This window comes from Cupressus sempervirens, chromosome 8, assembly GCF_028749045.1.
Source record: "Cupressus sempervirens isolate cs-2001-9-10 chromosome 8, ASM2874904v1, whole genome shotgun sequence".
Taxonomy (NCBI): Eukaryota; Viridiplantae; Streptophyta; class Pinopsida; order Cupressales; family Cupressaceae; genus Cupressus; species Cupressus sempervirens.
Window position 1 is genome coordinate 419,113,605 of NC_143125.1, and position 18,147 is coordinate 419,131,751.

Here is an 18,147-nt window from a genome sequence, read left to right on the forward strand (position 1 = left end):
GTCATGGATTATAAATTATGACATGGTCATAGCAAACAACCTCCATAATCATAACACCTTAATCAAAATCTTTTATGAAACAACTAAATCTTCAATTATCACAGTGATAGAAAAAAATGTGTTGTAATACCTATGTGTTGATGCCAAAACATTTGACACAACTTAATCCAAAAATTGCATATTTTTGTAATTTTTTAGTCTAATGTGTTTAGCAAAAGCCTTTAAAAGGATAAATTTTGAGTTAAATATATTAACATAACTTTCCATCCATTTCTAAAAACTTTAGCAAGTATTGTGAATTTAGACCATTTTTAAAAAACTTTTATTTTCCCTTATAATATCATCTTTCTAATATTAAATTACATTCAATATTTATAATATAAAAAATAAATCTAATTAAAATAAAATTACTTGCGCAGCCAAATCTCATTTTCAATGTCTAAATATCCTTCAAAACACCTATGCAACTAATTCTCATTTTCAGTCACTAGGGTTTCAAGGTTTCAATGGATGTTTTAATCAAATTTTGTTTGGACTTCATTAAATATTTTAGAAGCTCCCTATATTGACAACGAATTTATTGGTAAGGTTTTTGTGTTACTCATTATTTCTTTTCTCCCTTCATCCTAAATAACCAGAGCAATTTAGGCTTTCACATGACTGATGACATCATATCTATGTGCAAACATCTTTTGTCACAAAATATCTTCCCAACATCCAAATAAAACTAAAAAGGGATTATATAAAACTTGTATAAATTTTGAAATGATATATGCAATCATTTGGCCTTCCACTGCTATATTGAATTCTTTGTTACCTTTGTAAATATCAAAGATAAAAAATGGGGGACTACAGTAAGTTAGCCAATAAAGATGAGCTGAGTGGATATCTGTCCAGTGTTGTGGAGGCTGTGAGTAGAGATGGGAAGATGATTTCCACAATATTTTACAAAGATAAGACTGCCGAGCACAAAGGAAAGCTGGAGAGTTGGATAGATTTGGAACAAAACTCGGAGAAAGGAGCGGGCAATCGTTGCTTAACCAAGTTTTGATTTTTATTTTCATTTGTGCAATCACTAAATGCCATACTATCATTTTTAGAGTCTGAATAAATATTTTAGTGTTGGTTCTAAAATGGTAGTTGTGTGTTGCTTGTGAAAATGGAAACTTATAGAAGTAATTTGAACATTTGCATATATTGAGCAAACTGCAAGGTGTAACTTTCCATGCCTTTATCGAAAGTTTTATGCTAAAGCCTCGATTGAGACTATGGCTGATGATCCCTCCTCTTAAAGAAATGTGTAGGGTTATGGAATTTTCCAACTTAGTGTGAGAACCTGAATTAAAGAAAGCCCTTTGTATTCTCTTCTCACAATGGAAACCCTCTTGTAATCACTTATATACAATACCTCTCCAAATGTTGCCAATGATATAAAAAAGTTCCAAATGTGGAATGAAACATTTAGATAAGTGGCTTCTATGCTTACTCATTACCATGAAACCATCTATAATCAGAAGCACAATTGGTTTTGGTACCAAATCTGTAGGTGTTGGCATGCTTAGTTTCCAATTGATATACTCTATAAACCACATCATATCCATTCCTTCACAGTGCCAGCCCTTGAGATATCAAAGTAATGGCCACAGGGATATCATGGATGATGCATGGGAGCATTCATTTCTATCAAGGCATTTAATTCCATATTCCATAGTTTCCAAATCAGCACATACGGCCACAATGCTTGAAAATGTGAACTGATGAGATTGGACATATATTCATTACATTTGATGGGAAAGTATCAATACATCTTGAGGAAGCCAATGTTTTTCTCTATGCTACAAGTATCATATCCATTAGGTCTAGGAGGTGATTTGTGGGGAAGTGGAGGAAGAATGAAGTAACAAATAATCAATCTAGTGGGCTTATGAGACAATTTCAATGCTTTACACCTAAAGGCAGCTGCCATGCAGACAAACAAAGAAAAATATCTATAGTCAGAATGGTAGAAGAACTGATATATGTTAATTCCCATTGTTCGTGAATAGAGAGTATGAAATCTATTGGATCACAAGATTAATCATGCCAAACACTTCATTGTTTAAACTTTAAACTATGGTTGGTGAACATTGCATCACATGAACCCATCTCTCATGAGAATGAGTGTAACACATAACACTCATTGCATCCAAGTGATGCTTAGAAAGGTGAAGCACCAAGACTTCCCAAGAGGTCACCCATCCCTGTACTACTCCAACTTGAGCATGCTTAACTATGGATTTTCATCCATGATTAAACCTACTTTGCTTGCAACCCCATTTGCAAAACCTTCAGCAAGTGTTGTTCCTTATGAAGCATTCATTAGAAAGGCCCTTAAGCTCATCAATTTATAAGTAGGAATTTTTTTCCATAACAAGTCAAATTGTGATATCGCTATCAGGATTCAACTATGCAGTTTTTTGAATCAAACTCATTGACCCATGTTTCATGAGTAGTGGTTCATGCGAACCCATCTCTTGCATTCCATTCATTCTCATGAGAATAGGTTCATGTGAACCATTCTTTTAAGTTTCAACACATAATTCTCATGAGAGATGGGTTTAGATGAACCAATGTCATGAAACATGGGTCAATGAGTTTGACTCAAAAAACTAGACAATTGAACCTTGACAGAAAAATTACATTTTTTCTTGGTGTGGAAAATATATCCTCCTTATCAACTGCATCACATGCTGATTTAGATATCTATAATCACATACTTTTCTTTAATCAAATCATCTTATGTCTCAACTATTCTAAGTGCAACTACTAGTTCAGAATTCTAGTTTGCTCCACTTTTAGTTCATATCAAATAGATTTTTCTTATCTTTTGAGACCAAATTATGTGTGTATTCTTTCACAAAAGTTTTTTGATGAGGTTCATGCACGTTCAAAGTCTTGTAGCTTTCTTGACAAAGAGTTCTCTAGAAGGCAATATGTACTACCCCCTAATTTAACAGCATGAGCGGAGCTTTGGACAGTCATGGATCTCCAAGTATGAACAAACATTCAATTGTTTCATTTTACAATTTAGGGCTACAAAATTGTACTGAGTAATAAGAATAATACTCATCGATATTCTCCTAATGACATCTTTGAAGAAGAACTCTTTGACAAATATAGCTACATATCTCTAGTGCCCCTATCTGAAAAATTGATGTGAGTGACCCATGGTTTGCAAAGAAGCTACTTGTCTCCCTTCCCTCTCCAGGATTGACAAATGAATAGTTAATTCACCTTTATTTTTAAGCTCCAACAAGCAAAGTGTGCAATGAGAACAATATATGGCTTACAACATCAAAGCATTAATAAGATTGAGAATAGTAAAATATTTTTCATGCAAACTATCATATGTTTCTACAAAATCAATAATTTGAAAGAAATGTACATACAATAATTTCCTTGATGAATTATACCATATAAAGTGTATGAAAATGGTACTTCGCTAGTTGTGTTTTATAGCATCGGTTGAGATTATTTCTACTAATTGTTGAAAAACTTATGTTCAAAAATTGGCTGAAATCTCACAAATGTCTCACTATTATTTGTTGTAGTCCTCAATGCCTAGAAATCAAATCCATTGAATTAGGACTTACTTCAAAAAAGAATGAATAATTAGATTATAACTTCTTACCTTGTTCATAGCGTATGGAGTCAAATCACCATGCCAAAAATAAATAAATCTCTACATAAAATATAGATCTAATCTTCTTGTGTATTTTCTCCTCTCAAGCAGGACTTGGATAGCTTATTTAAAGATTCTAGATGTGTCACATATTGCACAAAATAGAAATGGAGTAACAATACTAATGAATTGGTATTATTTGGAAGGGATTAAATAAAGAAAACAAATATTAGTCATTTTGTTGCAGAATGGCTATTCATCGCCTACTAAGAGTAGTATCATGAATGATCTCAACCTAACCATTTCTGAGGTATGTTGCATACTATTGGGAAATTGTATGCTCCTCTCTCAGCTAGACTTGGGAATGTCAAGCATACCATTATTTGATGAATTGATTGCTAAATTTTATAGTTTTCTTTATCAAATTATTTTAATCACTTTCCAATGTCAGGGCAATGATTGGGGCTATGATCAGTGGGCTACTTGCTGATCATATTGGAAGAAAAGGGGTATGTTCTTAGGAATTCATGATTGTTGAATGAAAATATAGCTTGATACATCAACTTATTCCTTTCAATATTAACTGAAGTAAAATTCCCCTTGTATGGATTTGATATTTTTTAGAATTTCCTCTTTATATACATAGGCACTAGTTGCAACCTCAATACCAAACATTTTAGGGTGGATAGCCATTTGTTTGGCAGAGGCAAGTTATACTTTTATATCAATAAAATTACATGTCATATACGCATGATCCACAAAAAATTAGCCTAGAATTATGACTCCATGTATTAAACTTAAAGTTCAATCTCAAAAATTATGCAGCTTGTATAGGAAAATAATATACTTCTAATTTAATTTGATTATTGCTATTTGGGTGCAGAATTCCTCAATTTTCTATCTAGGTAGGATATTGACAGGCTTGGGAATAGGAATCATATCATTCACTGCAAGTTCATTGATTTACCATTCATTTACAGTGAATACAATTTCAAGTTTTTTGTCATTACTTATTAGGTATTTTTTCTCCTCCAAAGTGAGATTTATAATCTTTGATTTCCAGTTTTAATTCTTATTAATTATTTCTGACAACAAATGGAAAATTTTTGCACCCTCATTTTGCCTGTGAATAATATAAAATCAAATGGAAGATCATTGTTAGCCACAACAGTATTCAAATCTACACCTGAAGTAAATTAGATTTCCTGCATAGAAAACATATTAAGAGATGGCTTTTACTTTTTCTACACGCATTGAAAACTGAATTCCATGTCAACATTGTGGTATGAAAACATAGTTACCTTGTCAAAAACTCAAACAAATATAAGTTCATTGATGTTAGATATGTATTTGTATCAGTCATATATCTTATTCTCACATATTGCACTAGTTCTCACATTTGGAAACTAGTTAATCAGAACCTACCATACCTAATAAAGGGGTTACTTTTTAGAGTTATTAGGAAGGAGAATGCACTATATATTTATGTAATTATCTGCATTACATTTTATTATCTTGTTAGGTGTCTGTGTATATTGCTGAGATAGCTCCTAAGCACTTGTGTGGAGGTCTTGGCACACTCAACATGGTAAGATCCTTGCACACTATCAGTATTTACTGATAAGTGAACCTATATAATGCCCTTAATGGTAACATATGGTAAATTATTTTCATTTGCAAAGTCTGAGCTCTAACAAATTCATAGACTACTTGTGAAACAACTTTCTATAACAATTATATTTGTGGTATATCTATTGGGAATGTTCATTTCTTGGATGCATCTTGCAATTACAGGTATATTGGTGGCAATTATATGAAAGAGACGAGAAGGTATGATTGAAATTGTTTTGATAAAATTTCATGAAATGTTTGCTAAAGAACGCTCATATTCCCAATACTTTGTGTCTATATAGGTGTAGTTCCCTGTAGTTTATTGGTTCTTGGGTGTTTTTTAATCCTAGAAGCTCCAAGATGGCTGGTAAGATTCAATGAATTTTGATTCTGTCTTATGCAGTGTTAAGATTCAACTATGAAGAGATTGACACTTTTCCTCATTTAAAATCATCCTTTCTAATCTATATTCATGGGCATATAGACTAAGATTGGTAAAGATTTAGATTTTGAAGCTTCTTTACGAGTCCTTTGTGGGTTGGACTCTGATGTTTCAATTGAGGCAACTGAAACTAAGGTAATTCTTTGACCTAAAGTCTTATCTCCCATTTACTTCTTTATGCCATGTCCTTACTGTTCTATTAAAAAATAAACAGAATAAAACAATTCCTACCTCTTTTTTGGCATTGCATTGGTGGTCCAAATAAAAGGAAATATCTTGTACTAGTTTCCCTTTACTAGACCATATTTTTAAATATCTTCTAGTCTTTAATCTCCTCAAGTGAGTTATTTATTTACTTGAGAAAAAACTGCAATTGGGAATTGGCAGTTGTTTTCATGAAGGAACCTTTGCTACAATTAACTTGAAACTTTATTGTGCTTTAGAGTGTAATGGAGCTCAATAGGCAAGAACCAAATGTTAAATTTTCAGAGTTATGCCAGATGTGATATGCATTCCCTCTTACTTTAAGTATTCTTATGTTCCAATTTGAATGCAAGAAAGCACAATGTCACCTTTATGTTTTGCTCATCTCTAATCACATAGGAAATTGTATACAAAATCTCTCTATGCTCTCGATTAAGAGTTGGAATTAGAATGACCTTGTTGGATTTGTTTATAATGTCATGATGTTTGAGGCTAATACTTTGTCAGCTATCAACAAAATGTAAGTCAAAGGAACTATACCTTCAGTTATCTCTATGCATTTTTTCTAATCCTTGCTTTGAAACTAGCTTTGAACTTGTATTATTCACACAAAGTTTATTGAAGTTCATTATTATAATTTAATCTTCCATCTAGTACCTTGAAAGCCATTGCACTTTAAGATTTATATATTTCTTAGATTACAACACCAAAAAATTAGTATAATTACTAGGAAACACAGTTTAGCAAACCACTCGAGCTTTAAAATATTAAATTTGGTCATCCCCATCTCCTTTGTGTAGATCTTCAATGGGGCCACAGTCCATTGAGTTTATACTCCCCATTTCCTTTCTGTTGTCTTTTAAGCCTTAAAGAAATTATTAGGATGGACCATATAAGCACAAATCCTTTGAACAATCGAAGGAAATTCTATTCCCACCCTGTCCCTTATTGATACCTTTAATGAAGTTTAGTTACAAGTCAACTTGATTGATATTGGCTTCTGACTTGTTGCTTTGTGTCTGCTTGCAGTCATGTTCTTCTGTTGGTTTTAATGACAATTGCTAGTCTATATCTCAATTCTTGTGAGTCTTTCTTTGTTCATCTCTTTGGTGGTTTTGCTTTTTGTGGATCCTTCATTGATATTTTCTCATTGCTCAAGAATTTGATCTACAAGAACATAATGTAGGGAATTTTAAAAAAAACTTTAAAACAGTGTGAGGTGTTACCCCCTGAAGCCTCTATTGCTTTTGCTAATTACATAGGCTTACGCCTTCTAAAAGTCTTCATGGACATCTTACATTTGACTTTTTGAATCCTTGATACAATCGATTAGCAACTACAAAACACTCATTGGCGCTGCCTTCTTATATAGATAGGGATGACCCTATATATCTTAGCTGGCTTATATTACATACTATAAGATTGGTTGGAGATCTGGTTAGGTACTAGCAACAAGAGACTACCCATCCCACCCATTTCCATCTGCATCTTTTTGAGTGATAAACTCTATATCAGGCACAGGAGAAGCACGAGAACTCCCATATTTATCCATGGAGATGAATTTATTGCTTCTCAAAAGGGTACTTCTACAACCACCACTTTTTTTTTCCTTTCAGTTTTTGAGACCAATAACTAATGCATAAGAACTTGATTTGAGGTTTTGTTTTTTGTTTATTTGCAATTGCATTAGGTGGTGTGTTGTCTTAGTGTTGGCAGTCCTCTCTGTTGCCTCTAAGTCTTTAGGAATCATTAATTGGTAAGTTGGTAGAAATTATGCAACTGGAGTGCATCTTTTTTTTTAAAAAACTTCTGACATTGTGCATTGTATCCTAGAAAGAATAGCTAATGCCCTGCCTTACTTTTGAATAAAATCCTCAGCAAATTTACTTGCCTCATTCTGAATGCCTTTCACCCATTCTTTTGCACCTTGGGTAATTTTCCTCATTTTGTCAATACCTTCTACAAATTCCCTTGGCAGAATTCCAGGGGAAAAACTCTTGCTCTTCTTGCCTAATGGGATGAGATAGAGACTAGAGATATAAACACAAAGCTTTGTTCTCATTCTTCACTTTCTTGGCTCTTTCTTCAAATTTCTTTATTCTTTCCTTCATTTATTGGGCAGAATCATCAAATTCTTTTATTACTTATTCCTTAGTTGCATGTCCTAGATCAAATTTTGTTACATTATATTCCTCTGGTGTAATCTGATAGTTGGCTTTATCAACCATATACACTACAACATACAAAGTCTTGGACCTTGATTCATCCCCAATCATCTTGGAAAATCTATTTACCTTGCTCTCTTTGTTGATTTGTTATTTGGTTTAGGATCTCTTGTAATTCTAATGCAAGATCAATTTCTTCTTTGGGCTTTGTTTGCATCCTTTATCTCAGCCAATCTGGAGTGGTTGTATGTTGATCATATACTAGAAACTATTCTTGTCCCTATTCCATATCTTCATTGATTTCTTCTTTTACAGTAGGTTCTTGCTCATGATTCTCTGGATAGACAAATTCTTGATAGGAATTGATACTTTTCCTATCCTCTACCAACATAGGAACATGACCTTCCTGCGACCATCTTCTCTTTTTGGTTCCAACTTCCAACCTCTTCTATTGTGAAAGGATCATTTTCTACATCTGGCCTTTTCTTCTTCTATAGAGGTGAGGTTGTTCACTTGGCACGTCTGGCCTTTTCTTCCATTGTACATCATGGATAACACTCTTCCCTTTTTCCTGCCATATTTTTTTGATGGATTCTCTTTTATCTCTATTCTAACCTCTGATGATTGCCTAGGTCTATCATCCTGCATCTTTATGTCCCATCAAGTCATAGGTCAAGTGGACATTACCTAGCTATAGTTTGCTAACTTGATGTTCAACTAACCATCTTGTGAAATTTAAAATTGGTCTAGATATTGAATCATGATCTATTATTTCATGCGAAGATCGGTCATGTGGCTGGATGAACATTTTCCTTTCTTTCTGAGGTTCAGGCTAGATCATGCTTGTATCTTCTCTTACTTGATCCAACACCTAGAGGATCCTACATGCTCTGATCATTTTAAGAGACAACTTGGAGAACATCCCCCTCTTAATGTCAAACTCATATGTAGAATTTTCCCTAAAATCTTCAAGATGCATCTTGTGTTGGTACTTTTTGCCACATACCACTCTAACTCTATTTTAAGAATTATAATCCATTTTTCTGTAGGAAATGTCAAATGGTAAAACTTCAGTTTGTCAATTGACCTTTGTACTACCTGCAGGCATGGACACAATTTATCAAAATTTCCCATGGTAATTGGGAATTCAAGTCCTTATTTCTTCTTCTTTTTATGAATTTCTAGCTCACTTACCTCAGCCTTGGGCATGGATTTCACTTCTTCCTCTTCTTCCTCAGTGAATGAGTAAGAAACATCAGTAACTTTGGAGTTCACCCTAGTTACATTTTTAGACCCTTTATCCTTAATAATCACAGTATCAACAAGAATGTTCAATAAATAATTATGTTTCTTTGGGTTATTTATATGTAACTAAATTTTTTGAAACCCAAGTGACACATTATAAGCCATCCCCACTTTTAGACTTTTATCACTTCTTGCATTTAAGCTCAACCCAGACTCCTGGAATTCAATCCCCATTCTTGTTCCTATAGACTTTGTGAGGTGAGGTAAGAGTTCAGAGCCATCTCTTTGAACAACCTTTGCTTCCACCTTGTAGGCAACACTGACAGAGTTTCTTGGTTTAAGTGCACTTATTGATTCTTCATGTGCCTTCAAAAAAACCTTGTAGGCCTTGCCTTGAAAATATTTGGCATTGATCAATAAGTCATTTCCACATTTGAGCAATAAGTATTACATCTGGATCTAATTGCACAAATGAAAACACTAGTGACATCATAGCAAAGATATTCATCTTTGCTAATAGAACCAGGCCTTAAAATCAAACTCTTCCCCACTTTGAAAAATAAGGGGTAGAAAATATCAACATTATTAGCCTTCAACTTTACTTTTGCTCTCTGCAAATCAAGACTGGCTTCTCTGTACAATCCATTAGATCAAAATAGGCACCCTTATAGGGGCTGGCTTTTGACTTCAAGGGAAGATGTTTGTATTTGGGAGTATTAATTTGATCTAAGGTTGAGTGGCTGCATTTATAATAGTGTTTGATGAATTTTGAGGGAGTTTGTGGAAAGGTTTCAATGTTGCATTTGGTGCTAGGTTCTCTATATTTGGTATAGATTTTCCCTTTGTTTACAATTGCAAATGAAATGATATGATATTATATTTCAATAAAATAAAATTGCTTCTATTAATGAATGTGAAATGCTCTTATAATTTTATTCCTTGCTTTTTTTGCAATCAATTCAGAACTTTTATATTCCTGCAAACAAATTCTAAACATTTATATTCTCCTAAAAGTTCAACACATTGCAAAAAATAACAAACTGCTCTCAATTATCAGTGTGGTTAGAGATTGAGGCAGCATGGCTCATTACTAAAAGACATACTGATTTGTTATGAGTTTTTAACTATTAGTAATTACTTGTAACTAGATATCAATCTAGAATATTAGAAAGTAACCCTTTTGTAACTTAAAAAAAAAAATAGGTGATGAGTTTGGAAAGAGTATGAGGAATAAAATATTGTTTTGTTATTTTGCTGATTACAGGTCATTTTCCTTACCATTTGGATTGTTCATGACTTGGAGTTGATTAAGGAATTAAGTGAATTGAATCCTCTTTCCTATTAAATCTAGTATGAAGTTTTGTTGTGATTCAAAATGTGAGAATGAGTGAATTTTTTAGAAATTAACTTCAAACTCTTAGAATCAGAATAGTTGGCAAGGTTTATAAATATCTTACAATTCCACCAATGGATTTTTTCCCCTTATTTCATTTAAAAGTAAATCCAAAGCACTTTGACCTGCAATTGATTTGGAATGGAATGATGATGAATGGACTGTGTATTTTGATGCCCAACAGTCTATAACAATGAATTTTCTAAGATTCTTTGACAAAAAAACTAGTCTCTGTGCAGAGGATGTAACTTTTGATGTAACCATTGGATCTTTCCAAATTTTTTAATATGTTGTTACAAGCCTAATTATCTAAAATCTCACCAAAGCGATTTTTCAAATTCATCCCACGTTGGAAGATATTGAGGTCTGAGTGCAGGTCTAGAAACAATCATGTTAATGACAATCACCGCCCCTGTGTAGGAAAGATTCAATTTGATTGTTTTGACAGTCAAACAAAGGAAGGCTAGTATATATTAAACATATCATTGTTGAATATTTTACACACAAATATTAATCTTTATCTTTATTTCTGAGAAAAATTAACAATTTGCTACTCTTAACTAGAAGACTATTGTTAACATTGTCTTGAAATATGTCTGGATTGCCCTTCACATCATGTATTTGTCTAAAATCCACCCCCTATTGTTTTGTAGCCTTTTGACATTTCATCAACTATTTTTGCATTGATATCTATATTTATTTTCCTTTATTCACCATATCACACAAAATGTCTGTATGTGATGTCCACAATCAAAGCATTAACTATCCACATTAGAATATTAAGTCTCAACAATCTTAATCCTAATCACAATCCATTAAAAAGCATCAAGGCTAGTCAATTTTCCATCCTCTTTTCAATTCATACATAACATAACAATAAATCACATATTTAATGACATAAACTTTACAAGTTGACTGTCACTGCCTTAAACATAAAACATAGGGATTTAGGTCATCAGCATTGTGAAGACCATGTCCTTTAGTTGCAAGGCTAAATTTCATTAGGTATTAGAGAACCTTAGAAATAAACAAAATTCTTTTGTGTCTGTCACTGTCATTGCATGACAGTCTCAATTGTATGTGCACAAAATTAGTGCCAATCTTCCATGGATGCATTGTCATACATGCTGTAGGAGATTATTAGTGTTGTTTCAACCTTATTTGATCCTTTTTATGCCTTCCAAAGAACCTTTAAATAAAAACAATTGGAGATCAATTGAGTTGATTGTTAAATGATAAAACCATGAAAACTTACCATGTAAGCCCGCTAGGGCATCAAATATGTCAAAAGCCATGTGGTGTTTTGAAATCAAATATTCTACATTAAAAGAAGACTTAGTATAGTGTTAGATCACACAATTGGAGGATTTTTCCATGATGCATATAGGAGTTATCAACTCATGATTGATCAAATGCTAGTAAACGAGGGTTTTAGAACTATTTTTAGAAAACTCATTTATTCTTACTCTACAATTCATGGTCAGTGCTCAAATCACATCCATAACAGAGTTAATTCATTGCACTACAAATCTAAATATGTTTTAGAACCCATTCAATCCATTTAGCAATAGAAAAGTGTCTTGGAAATAGTAAAAATTGTGTCGTTACAGAGGACAGTCAAGAATATTGATCAAAGCATCAATATTACTCATTTATTCTTCAATAAAAGTACATTTCAATGACCCTTCTAACCATCACCTTCATAGAGTGTGTATTTTCCTGTATGGAAATTTTGAAGGGACTTCTCTAAAAGGAAAATTTAAATTAAGGTATTTTGGGGGATTATAATCAAGTTTGCAGCTATTGGGTTTTGAGATAATTATTCTTGTTTTAGGAGCATGTGAAGGACTGATGCAATAGATTATATGCGTGGTGTGGAGTATATTAGTAGAGGCATTAATATTCAGTCTCTTCAGGAATGTTAATAACTGTTCAATGGTACAGATCACCTTGGGATCTAAGTTGAGGATTCTTTATATAACTACCATAGTAAAAAAATGTTTTGACCCTCTTTACTCATTTATACCACACAATAGGACCATTCCCCAAGGAATACAACTGATGCATCCCCCAAGTTAGTAGGTTGCATGATAAATAGAGAATTGTGTTTCACTTATTTACTGTGTTATCTCTCTTTGCCTCTTAGGTACATGAGCATATACATGGAACTCATACTTAGCTTGGGAATTTGAAAGAGATTCCTTGCTATTTGAAACAAGACATTTTTTGATGTCTGTTGAAGGTGACTAGCTTGATTAATAACAAGGAAGCAGATTGGTTGCTATAAATATTCTTCTAAGTTTTCTTGCTGGGACCATATTTAATAAGTAGTTTAAACTTTAATAATAATGTAGTTGATATAAACTTATCTTCTAGAAGGACATAGAAGAAAAGTTGATTTTGCTAATGTTTTACATTTTCTTTTAAAGATATTTAAATCTTTAACTCCTAACTGTTGCATCTCTAGATAGACCGAATCTACAAACCTATGATACTTTTATTTTCTCCATCACTACTCCCTATTTATGGTGACATGCTTGGATAAGGCCTAAATTTCTTTAGGATTGTCTAATGAGAAAACTATGGAAGTGTGTATAGATTGACCTTTTGTTTTAAATGTTGATTGAAAGTTAGGAAAACCTACTTTAATTTCATATCAACTTGATTAGCCATGCCTGCTTATGTGGAAAAACCTAAAATCTTTCTAGTTCATGTTTGAGATTCTTTATACACTTTTGTTGCTACACCACATAGATGATTGATGCTCCCCTTTTGAGCTTTTATCAAATTCGTTATACATATACTATATGGAATGTGTGATTTGTAATACTATTTTGTAGCTACACACATGTTTAGGATAGACAACGTTTTAGATATTGATGCATTCACTTTTTATTTGCAAAGGCATCTTGTATCTTGTAATTTGTACTTTATTACTTGAAGTATGTGTGATTACCTATAAATTAGTGCAATGATAGAAATGTGGATGTTATGAATAATAAGAATTCCCTGCTTAGATACCTTATAAATAAAATCATTCATTTCCCTTGGGAGACCATTATTGAGAATATATTATATAAAATTTCCTGTTTAAAGAACTTTTGTTTTGATATCTTTTCTTGATGTAATTTTATGTAAAGCTTTATCTTGTCATATATTATGCATGAGTTTTGAACTTTAGCTTATTGTTAAAGCATGTGAAGTTTCTTGATATGTTCTTTAATGCTAACCCATCAACAGAAATTTGCATCTCTAGTGAGCAACAATGAGATTGGATGGAGATTTCGCATTTGGATATGTAAAGGAAAAAGTTGGTGTCCACAGATTAGTGTGGATCTCTCCATTTGATAGCACAAAGTGGTGATATACTTCATTTGCTACTGTAGTTTTCATTCCTATCCTAAGTGATGCTTCTTCCAGGTTCCAGATCAACAAGTTTGACCTTCCTATTGAAACATTCTGATCTGGATGCCCAGGTGGTCAACAGGCTAACACAATAGATAGTGTTATCTGCATTATTCATATTCCAATGTGAATTGTAGCTACATGTCAAAATAAAAGGTATGTTGTGATTTAGAAAACATTTTTTCATATATGAAAATCTTATTTAGAAATAAATGCTTCAGCATTTTTAAAGCAAGAGAATAATATTAACCTAGTATTTTCTATAAATCTCAAAACCAAGATGCATAGCAGGATTAAGTTGTTGAAAATTCATCAATTCTCAACATTTCTTATTTTTGCACTCAGATGCATCTGCCAATCAATAGTAGTAGGGAGAAATCTTAAAAATTGATAACAAATTTGTCAGTAGTAGGGATGCAATCAACCTTTGACTATACAGTTTGTAGAGCTTAAAATACCCAAAGATGGAGATGCAAGGTTTAAACTTCTATTTATCTTGTCACCTAAAACATGTTACATCAATATGTATCTTGAAATACTAGTTTAGTCCCAACTTATATCACGTGTTAATTTTTTTGTTATATTATCTAGAAATGGCCCAATGTTTGGAGGACCAGGCTTTGGTGCTGAACAACAGAGGCCATTTGGATCCAGGTAAGCCATCAAAAATTTAATGTGTTTGAGTTGGAGGCTTCAAATAATATATTTAGTAGAATCATTCGTGCTGCTCATGTATGCCTACTATGAGTGGTGGAGGCCACGTAGGAGGACATGGTGCACTTGGAAATTGGTGGCCCATGGGTGTAGTAAATATGAGAATACCATCCCCACAAGTTGGATAACATCCATATGGCAGACCATCAACTCCCAGTGGAAGATCATGACTTGTTGGAGGGCATTTACCATTGGTAAGGCCATTCGAGTATTACTTTGTTTATTATATTATTTATATTTATAATATATTATAAACATTTGGGAGTTTCTAGTAATATTTTTAAGGAGAGTTGTATCATTTTTTAATATAGACATCAAGTGTGATGTACATGTTGGATCTATCAGTGGCCCCTAGAGTTCAGTAAATGGCCTTGTTGAAGGGCCTCTTCATGTGTCTGCTCTAGTAGGAGGCTCTGCAAGGGTGACTACCCCTTCTTCGCAGTAGTTTTTTTAAAGATTTTTCTCTTTCTTTTTGTATTGACCAATCGGTATGATACATTTTAATTTGATAAGTCTTGACAAGGATTCACATATTTTGGTTGCCTATAGAAATGGTTTGGATAGTATTTTGTTTATGACATTTAGTGATGTTTTGGATGTTGTCCATGATAGGGCTATAATTAATCTTCTTTACAGCATCAGACTCAAGTTCAAGGTTGGTTACCACTAGTACAACAAACACACCAAATGCAGCAATCATTTCAGCCACCATTCCAAAATCAACATCAATCCACGCAATGTCATTCATAGTTGCAAAAATTGCAACAATTATTGAATTTGCAATGATATGGTCAACATATGCAATCCTCTCAACTGCATAACCAACAACCAACACAATCTCAATTACAAATGCAGGCCCAACCATCTTTACAAAATATCATCATCAGGTGCAACAACACTCACAACCACATGGCCAACAACCCACACAATTTCCTTCACTATTGCAGGCCCAACAATCTTTGCAATAGTATGGTCAATAGTTGCAATCTTCACAACATGTTTAACAAACCCCATTTGGCCATACACTAGATTCATAACAACCATCTAAATATGGGTAGTTTCATGTTTCTTAGTCTCTAATCTAGCCAAATGTTGCTTCCTCTCTTTAGAAAATTCCTTCCCAAGCTCAACAACTATCACAACAATTGTAATGCCCCACCCGGAGATCCTTGGAAACAAGGATTCAAATCAAGCCAAGATATTTTTTTTTTGCAAGTATGAATGCACAAGACAACATCATATAGGGATCACAAAGATCGCAATGAAAGACTTCAACACAATCCCAGCAACCAACGAATCTCCGAATGCCACTACCCAACTGACACACCCAAACAAAAGCCAAAAACCACCACAACAAGATGAGGGCACAAGAAATGCCCACTCATCAACAAAACACCAAGCTGGGGTAATAGGCAGAATCTCAAAATTTGGCTAAGCTTGAAATCTTGAAGCCCTGAAAATTGGCTAAGTCTGGATTTTTGAAGCCCTGAAATTTCCTAGAATCCATAACTTATCTCTGAGAGGTCTGAAACCTATCTCAAACAATTTGTCGCATATATTAAAATATATCTTAAGTATACGTCAACTTATACTTAAATGATATATTTTAAACCCCGAAGGACTACAACAAAAACCCAATAACTGAATTTCAAAAGAAATCTCCTGAATTCAAAATGCAACAACATAGGCTCAAAGAACGCCCAAAAGGGTATCCAAAACCACTCTCCAAAAGATTGGATCACGAAGAAAAGTGCTCGCTGATGGCACGTGCAGGTTTTTCACAAAAACTGTGCGACACTATTTACTAAGGGAGGGCGACACTTCTCCCTTACTGAGTGCGACACTTCTCAAGAGGAAATTTCTCATAAAGCCGTGTGGCACTCTTCCAGTGTCGTATGACACTTCTCCAGTAATGCGTGTGACACTTTATAGTATCGTACGACATTCTTTCTATGGGTGTGCAATACTTTATCAGTGTCGCACAATGCTGAACAAATGTCGCCCATAGAAAGTAAAAACACTTCCAAAACTCAAAAATGGGGAAAAACCAACAAAAGAACCTCCACACTGGGGAGTACCAGATCCACAAAGGCTCGAGGAATGAACACTCGAGTGCAAGAACAACACAGAAAGAACACCAAACTATCTAAACTATAGCAGCAAAGAACACACTAAAAATAAGCATTGTAGAGAACAAAAGCAACATCGCAATGTACAGAAATACAACTCAGGAACAAAACAACCAAACTAAGTACGCGGTTCCTCCCAACCATCAATAGCATCATAAGACCATCGTGGGTCCTAGCCATCCCCCGCATGTAACATCCCAAGCCATCGACCAAATCGTCAGTACTGTCATAATAGGGACGTCACTACTACAACATGCACAATAACATCATAAGAAAATCTAACATGCTAGTGATAATGCATAAGATAATCCTACAGTAGATAACATCACCTATCACATGCTAAATAGCAGTAAGCAACATATATACTACTAAAGCAAATCACATCATCTAATCATATGCTAAACATCATAATAAGGGAATGCGTCAAGTAAAATAACATCATCTAAACATGATATACAAGCATCCCAATGAAAGCATAAATCACAAGAAAGCATACTCCAGAACCCGAAGTACCAAGTGAAGACATCCAACAATGGTCGCACTAGGACAAAAGATCGTCTCTGTACACTGATCCCTAGCAGTGGTGAAGGTAGCTACACCTCCCAACCATGTGGCACCCTAGGTCCACACCCGCCGTGCTGATGGAGATAATGATCCAACCACAAACACACATAAAACACAACATCCAAGGCTAACACTCACGCTAGACAGTATGATGGTTGAACCAAGAACCTAAGACAATGCAAGGAGTACAGGTCCTGGTCAGGCACTCAATAGGCTACTATGTAGGGGCTGACATCATGGAGAGTCACTTGGCATCGACAAGCCCAAGCTAGTATAGGTAGCTACTCTTCCCAATAGAAGGCGCACAACCTAGGGCAGCTACTCTTTATGACGGAAGGCGCACAACCCACACATTTTAATTATCTTGTATTTATTACCACCCAAAGTTTTAATTTAATTATCACTTATATAAAACTTCCTCTGCCAACCGAGAAGTAGTCACCAGGTTATAGGATAGAAGCCCCCTCTATATGCTACCCTACCCTACCCATGCTCATCCTATGACAAGTGCCCGTGGGCATGCATACTCCCATCCCAACCCCAATGATCATAACTTTCGACAAATTCACTGAAGATCGGGCCTCACAAGTCACCCAACAAATGTACGCGCACGT

General features: G+C 34.1%; 1 pseudogene; it reads left to right on the forward strand.

Moving 5' to 3' along the window:
- The first annotated feature begins 841 nt into the window (after positions 1 to 841).
- LOC149543027 (uncharacterized) overlaps positions 842 to 18,147 on the forward strand; it is a 28,261-nt pseudogene continuing 10,955 nt past the window's right edge.